The sequence below is a fragment of the Macrobrachium nipponense genome, chromosome 22, assembly GCF_015104395.2.
Source record: "Macrobrachium nipponense isolate FS-2020 chromosome 22, ASM1510439v2, whole genome shotgun sequence".
NCBI lineage: Eukaryota > Metazoa > Arthropoda > Malacostraca > Decapoda > Palaemonidae > Macrobrachium > Macrobrachium nipponense.
The window spans coordinates 24,807,667-24,815,166 of NC_087213.1; the positions used below are offsets into that span (position 1 = coordinate 24,807,667).

The following is a 7,500-nucleotide window of genomic DNA, read 5'->3' on the forward strand; positions in this document are numbered from 1 at the left end:
TTTGCAGTTGGTGACTGCTTCGATGTTCTCACGGAGATAGTCTGTTGGTATTCATCCTTTTCGACACCTGGGTCTGTCGTGTCGTCTCTACGGAGATTGTTATGCTATGCGGAGTTACGCAGTTTGGTGTAATGTTTTTGTGCTGCATGATTGTTTGTTTCCTGCTGGTGTATTAATGTTTAATTGTTTATGCTGTTCTTTTACTATTGTTTATACTAATTATTATTTTATGATTCTTTTTGCTGCCTATTTGTGTTATTATTATTATTTATGCTATTCGTGTGATTGCCTGTTATTCATTTTTGGTGTCAAGCAAGTGTATGACTGTTAATAATGCTTTTGTCATGTGTCGAGCAAGTGTATGGCTCTGCTAATGATTTTATTGTAATTTTCCTCATTATTTCTTGTGTCGAGCGAGTTTATGCTGTGGTTTATTGTGATGTTCACTAATGATGTCTGATTTTGGTTGATTTATTATTTTGATAACTAATCATTGTGTATTTTCGCCACCCAAACGCCACCCTAAACCTGTTCTCACTTGTTGATAATGCAACCTGTAAATAAATTATTATTAAGGTTATTTTTGTGTTGTTCAGTCCTCCTCCTTGATTTGTCTTGCTTTTCGTCAGTCATTCCAGCCCAATTTCTTTTTTTTATTTTGAACCTGCTGGTCTCTAATTACGAGGCCATTACAGGGTTGTGACAGCATCGGAGGAGTTTTGTGAATTTATAAAAAAAACAACTTTGTAGTTTTTTTTCTTTTTGGTAAGGTGTAAGGTAATTTGATGTTTGAGTCTTGAGTATGTAACTGGCTTGTGTGACTTGTTAGTCGTTATCCTGTCCTCCTGTGGTTTTGCTTTTATTGGAGCGAGGTGACTTTTGCGACTCGCTCTCTTTTTGAACCAGTTCGGGTTAGCACGGCAGCGAGTCTGGTTCTGGCAGCTTTAGCAGCATGGCGCATTTACTTGAGTAGTAGGAATTGGTTACCTGTTGGCCTTGAGAGTTGGAAGGATGGGTGATGGCTCAACCCTGGTCATCTGTGGACTTTTCCCGTGTTGCTGTTTCAACGTTTCTCCCGTGATTCATCTGTGTTGGTGGCTGAGTTCCAGTTGACAGTTGATGGCTGTTGTTACGATGTCTTCACGGAGTTCATCTGATTCAGTTCATCCTTTTTGACAGCGGAGACTGTTACGTTATCTCTACAGAAATTTTATTGTCTGTGCTTCCTAGAGTAATTTGTATAGTTTTATTTAAGTTGCTGCTGTATTATGCTTATTTTATTTTATGCTCCCTGTTCATGTTTGTTCATTTATTCACGCTGCTTGTTTATTATATGATATGCCTATCTTTTCTTTAATGTAATGGTGTTGAGCAGTATGGCTTTGTAATGGTGTTGAGCAGTATGGCTTTGTAATGGTGTTGAGCAGTGTATGGCTCTGTAATGGTGTTGAGCAGTATGGCTCTGTAATGGTGTTGAGCAGTGTATGACTCTGTAATGGTGTTGAGAAGTATGGCTCAGTAATGGTGTTGAGCAGTATGGCTCTGTAACGGTGTTGAGCAGTGCATGGATCTGTAGTGGTGTTGAGCAGTGCATGGCTCTGTAATGGTGTTGAGCAGTGTATGACTGTATTTTGAGATACTTTTTACATCATTATTTTGATTATGATTGTAATTTGTGTGGGCTTCTAAGGCTTATTATTGATTTTGACTGCTGCTGTTTTCAGACTTAATATTTCATTATGTTAATGTTTATTTAATTGGTAATTTTTGCTAAGCCCGGACTCAGTTTTATATAATGTAAGATACTTTAAATAATAAATAGGATTAAGGACATTCTTGATGGTTTTGATACACTCCTTCCTCCTTTGTTTGTCTCGACTGCTGTCAGTCATTCCAGTCCCATTTCATTTTTTTCCTTTAAGATCCTGCAGGACCGAGTGCGGTCCATTACCATTAATATATATATATCAATATATATATATATATATATATATATATATATATATATATATATATAACATGTATATATATACATATGTATATATATATATATATATATATATATATATATATATGTATATATATACACACACACACACACACACACACACACATATATATATATATATATATATATATATATATATATATATATATATATATATATATTATATACATACAGTGTGTGTATGCAGAACGATGGAAATCATTATCTAGATGAAGATGCGAAATATATTGTAATTCAGTTTCATTCATTCATGGAAAAACCATATTCAGTGCTGCCTCTTCCTAAAATTAATGTGTTTTTTATTTTATTTTTTCATTAATTTCTTTTGGTAAAGGAGGTAGCTCCTTACAGCTGCGATCTGCCCTCTTATATAAACAACCTGTTGAAGAAAAATTTATTGAAAAGTTCCTTTAATAATTGTGTTGCGTGGGACTCGTATTACTTTTTTTTCTTCTCTCTCTCTCTCTCTCTCTCTCTGTTCATGACAGAAGTTTTTACACTGGTCTATGTTGTCACGTAAGGCATCGATGGTTCCTTTCCAGGAATATTCCCGTAAGCATGAATTATGAAAAAAAAAACCTGACCTTGAAAGTTGGTACATAAAGTAAGAACTGAAATATTATGGGTGCAAACTGGTCGTTTCAAATTCTATCTCAATGCCTTTGATGAGGAAATTCCTCGACGCTCATGACTTATTCGACATTGGATGGCGACTTGTACGTAAAACTGGGAATATAATATCATCACCCTAGGAGAGATTTATTTTCTTGGATTTTATAGTTGCATATGAGATTAGTTGCCCTGAAGACGTGGTTTTCTTGCCTTTAAACTTAAAATGTAAGGTCTTATATATGAGAATACGAATAAGCGACGTTACTTTCCTTAAAAAAATAAATAAGAAATATAAAAAATAAAATAAATAAAAAAATAAACGAATGCAACTTAGGTAAAATATTTTGCAGTGCTCGTTTATGTACAGTATTATGCAAGGAACAGTTACATTACATATTCTTTGTGATAAAAAGCACCATTAGGTCTGGAGTGTCACGCTACATTCGTGCCGTTTCTGCATGACTTGCAATAGAAGAAATGACGCAATCATATCTTCCATTTTGATCGATTGATTCATTCATTTAAGGGCTCTGGCTTCGCTCTAACTATGGCTACGTCCTCCCAGATTTCGATGCCATCACTGAAGCACTTCTCTTGCTCTGCCCTTTGTGGAAGGTTTCGGTTATCAGTAATTCATGGTACCCCATTTCATCGCTTGGGCCAGCCCTGTGAGAGCTGTTAGCCAGCTCAGTGGGCTGGTTAGACTATATTAATAATAGTGATATTAATAATTCGTATCATTACATGTTGCTAGAGGTTAGGTCTTTCGGAACAAAATAATGATCGTCATTGTAACCTCTCTCTCTCTCTCTCTCTCTCTCTGCTATTGTTGTTATTGAGATTAATAATAACCGTGATTGATGTATAGGAAAACCGAGAAAACGGCTGAGAATATTGTTTTATTTTGTTACTGACAGAGTTAAAACAACAATAACAGAGACAACAACAGCAATAACAGCAAAATGTTATATATTTCTGAATTAGGAAGGACGCATTGTCGTACCAAAAATGAGACAGTTCACGGGAAAACATAAGAACTGTAAAGTAAATATAGGTCATCTCGACAATTTCCTCTACTTACTAAAATCCAAATGCGGGAATTGAGTGGCAGGAATCAATAAATATCCGTGGAATAATAGAGAGAATGGTGCGTAACATCAATGTAGACTAAATTATGGAAGTAAATTGATTGAAGAGAGAGAGAGAGAGAGAGAGAGAGAGAGAGAGAGAGAGAGAGAGAGAGAGAGAGAGAATTTTATCACAAGACAAATGTGTAATGACGATGATCCTGTGACCAACAAGCACATCAAAAACTGAACTAGCAGTTTTTCCATTGCATTTGATTGGTAATGACTGTGAAAGCACTTAAATAGGCCGCTTGCAACTAGATTAATTAACAATGCATCGAACGCCCGCAACCGTTATTGACCGATGATGCAAAAATGACGGAAAATAGTCTTAAGAAATGAGAGAGAGAGAGAGAGAGAGAGAGAGAGAGAGAGAGAGAGAGAGAGAGAGATCATGTTTTACATTACAGACCAATTTGAATGGAAATTGAGGAATCTTGCTAAGTGTTCCCAGTGTTCCATCAGGGAGCAAAAATAGGTCTTTTCTGCTAATTCCTAAAAAGAGAGAGAGAGAGAGAGAATCATCATGTTTTACCTTACAGACCAATTTGAATGGAATTCGAGGAGTCTTGCTAAGTGTTCCCAGTGTTCCAGGGAGCAAAAATAGGTCTTTTCTTCTAATGCTTTAAAAAATAAAAGACCACGCCAATCATATTCAGCATTTATTTATAATTACGAATAAAATTTGAGGCTTCACAAGTCGCACATGAACATTTTTAAATATTATAACATTAGGAATCCATACTCATTTTGGTAACATTCTCTCTCTCTCTCTCTCTCTCTCTCTCTCTCTCTCTCTCTCTCTCTCTCTCTCTCTCTCTCTTATATTCCAAAACGCAGTCAACATGTACACCAAGAACAAAACCTCTTCGTTGGATTCATCCAAGATTGATATTACATCTGAATAAAAAAGACTTGAAATGTACTTCTCTTAGTATGATGTATAAATTGATAAAGGAATATAAGTGAAGATACTTATAACAAATATGACGATGCAAATATATAATAGTTAATTTACGAATATAAACCAAATTAACAATTTGGCAATGAAGTTAAAGTTAACTATAACTTGACAACAAAAGATGTGTAAATGCCAAATAGGTACATAATAATAATAATAATAATAATAATAATAATAATAATAATAATAATAATAATAATAATAATAATTGTACTTGATGCTTCTACTATCTAAAAAAGAACACAAGCCAGTAAAAAAATAACGCAAAACAGTGTTTATACTTCCTAACGTGGCTTAACTGACACAAGGAATTTTACTTACATTTGTTAGTCTCGAAATGAAATTTTTCTTATTTCCTTTTTAGACCAACGAAAAAGGCCAGTGAAGTTCGAAAGAGAGAAACACTAATTCCTATTTTTGGCAGGTCTTTGAATGAACCGAGTTTCACAAATAACTTTCAATGAGTTATTTCACGACAGATTTTTTCTTTCATGACAATAATAATGATGATGACCTAGTCCCAAAGATGGCGATTTCATGACATTCTACATCGCCTTTTACGAAGGCACGATGAGTTCTCGCACAGTCAAGACCGAAATACGACTTCACGTCAATATCCTAAACTGTAGCTGTTAACTGTGACGTTAAACACACAACGTGAAGTCAATTTCGTCCGGCACTTCGCGGTCCGACCACGAAGACTGGGGAACGGCACACAGCGAAAGTCACAAGTCAGACGAGAAACCGCTGGAAGAATGCGATCGCTCTTCCTCTCCCGGTTGTGTCCAGTGCACTACTGAGACTGCCTGCCTGGGTCCCGCTGGCTGCAGGGTGCCGCGCTCAGACACTGGCACGGGCTTGGCACTATGGGTGGGTGGGAGGCGGGCGGTGGGATCCACCCAGAAACACATATCCTCTTCACCAGTGTTTATTTAGGTACGTCCTCTCGGTCCCTTTTCCCCGACTTGAGTTTGTTTTACAGTCAAACAGGAAAAGTGTCGGGCAAAGGTCACAAAGTGGAGTCGTTTCCTATGGTAAATTCACATTACTGCTATGTTGTAGGAATGAGGATTTTTTTAAAAGCTAGAACGGCGCGAGCGATTATATTCCGTCGTTTAACGAATACAACTCAGCTGAACGCAGAGTTTTAATCTAGTTAGCTGATGTGCTTGACGTATAATCAGTATTTCAAATGGCTGTGCATAAAGTAATGGAAATATGATAAAAAAAGAGTTGGGTTCAATATTTTTAATATCTCTCTCTCTCCCATGAAATATATATATATATATATATATATATATATATATCATATATATATATATATCATATATATATATATATATATATATATATATATATATATATATATATATATATGTATATATATATATATATAGATATATATATATATATATATAGTATATATATAGTCATATCACATTACCGTGATTCATATACATATATCGAGCTACAATGTCCTTTAATATCTAATTCGCTCTACCTCGGAATTAATATATTTTCATATATGCTTAACCGAAGGGGAATTTTTTCTCTCTATAATAGATTTTACCTGTACTTGGGCGCGAACGCAGGTACATTATAAATCCAGGACCGTCAGTGGAAGCGGTACCACCCAACCGCGAGAGGCTTAAAGGTATTGTGCGTCTCTCACCTCAAATACTTTCTCGCGCTGAAGTATTCGTTGGTTTGGAGACAACATCAACCCGCCTCGACTCCGGTAGTTAAGTAGCGCTTTTTGACAACACGTAGCATTTTACATAAGTCATATCACATTACCGTGATTCATATACATATATCGAGCTACAATGTCCTTTAATATCTAATTCGCTCTACCTCGGAATTATATATTTTCATATATGCTTAACCGAAGCATATATGAAAATATATTAATTCCGAGGTAGAGCGAATTAGATATTAAAGGACATTGTAGCTCGATATATGTATATGAATCACGGTAATGTGATATGACTTATGTAAAATGCTACGTGTTGTCAAAAGCGCTACTTAACTACCGGAGTCGAGGCGGGTTGATGTTGTCTCCAAACCACGAATACTTCAGCGCGAGAAAGTATTTGAGGTGAGAGACGACATATACCCTTTAAGCCTCTCGCGGTTGGGTGGTACCGCTTCCCACTGACGGTCCTGGATTTATAATGTACCTGCGTTCGCGCCCAGTACAGGTAAATCTATTATCGAGAAAAATTCCCCTTCGGTTAAGCATATATGAAAATATTTAATTAATTCCGAGGTAGAGGGAATTAGATATTAAAGGACATTGTAGCCTCGATATATGTATATGATCACGGTAATGTGATATTGACTTATGTAAAATGCTACGTGTTGTCCAAAAGCGCTACTTAACTACCAGAGTCGAGGCAGGTTGATGTGTCTCCAAACCAACGAATACTTCAGCGCGAGAAAGTATTTTGAGGTGAGAGACGACATATACCTTTAAGCCTCTCGCGGTTGGGTGGTACCGCTTCCACACTGACGGTCCTGGATTTATAATGTAACCTGCGTTCGCAAGCCCAAGGACAGGTAAATCTATTATCGAGAAAAAATTCCCCTTCGGTTAAGCATATATGAAATATATTAATTCCAAGGTAGAGCGAATTAGATATTAAAGGACATTGTAGCTCGATATATATATATATATATATATATATATATATATTATATATATATATATATATTATATATATATATATAGATATATATATATATATTTGGTAGGGTAAAAAATGTTCTGTAACAACAGAATTCCATCTAAT

General features: G+C 35.7%; 1 protein-coding gene across 2 annotated transcripts in view; it reads right to left on the reverse strand.

Moving 5' to 3' along the window:
* The window catches only part of LOC135198550 (hemicentin-2-like), a 38,068-nt gene extending 32,572 nt beyond the window's left edge, over positions 1-5,496 (reverse strand). For both annotated transcript variants that reach the window (XM_064226238.1, XM_064226237.1), the window contains exon 1: positions 5,030-5,496. The gene's annotated coding sequence lies outside the window, so the exon portion shown is untranslated. The remainder of the gene's footprint in view (positions 1-5,029) is intronic.
* Between the last annotated feature and the right edge of the window lie 2,004 nt (positions 5,497-7,500).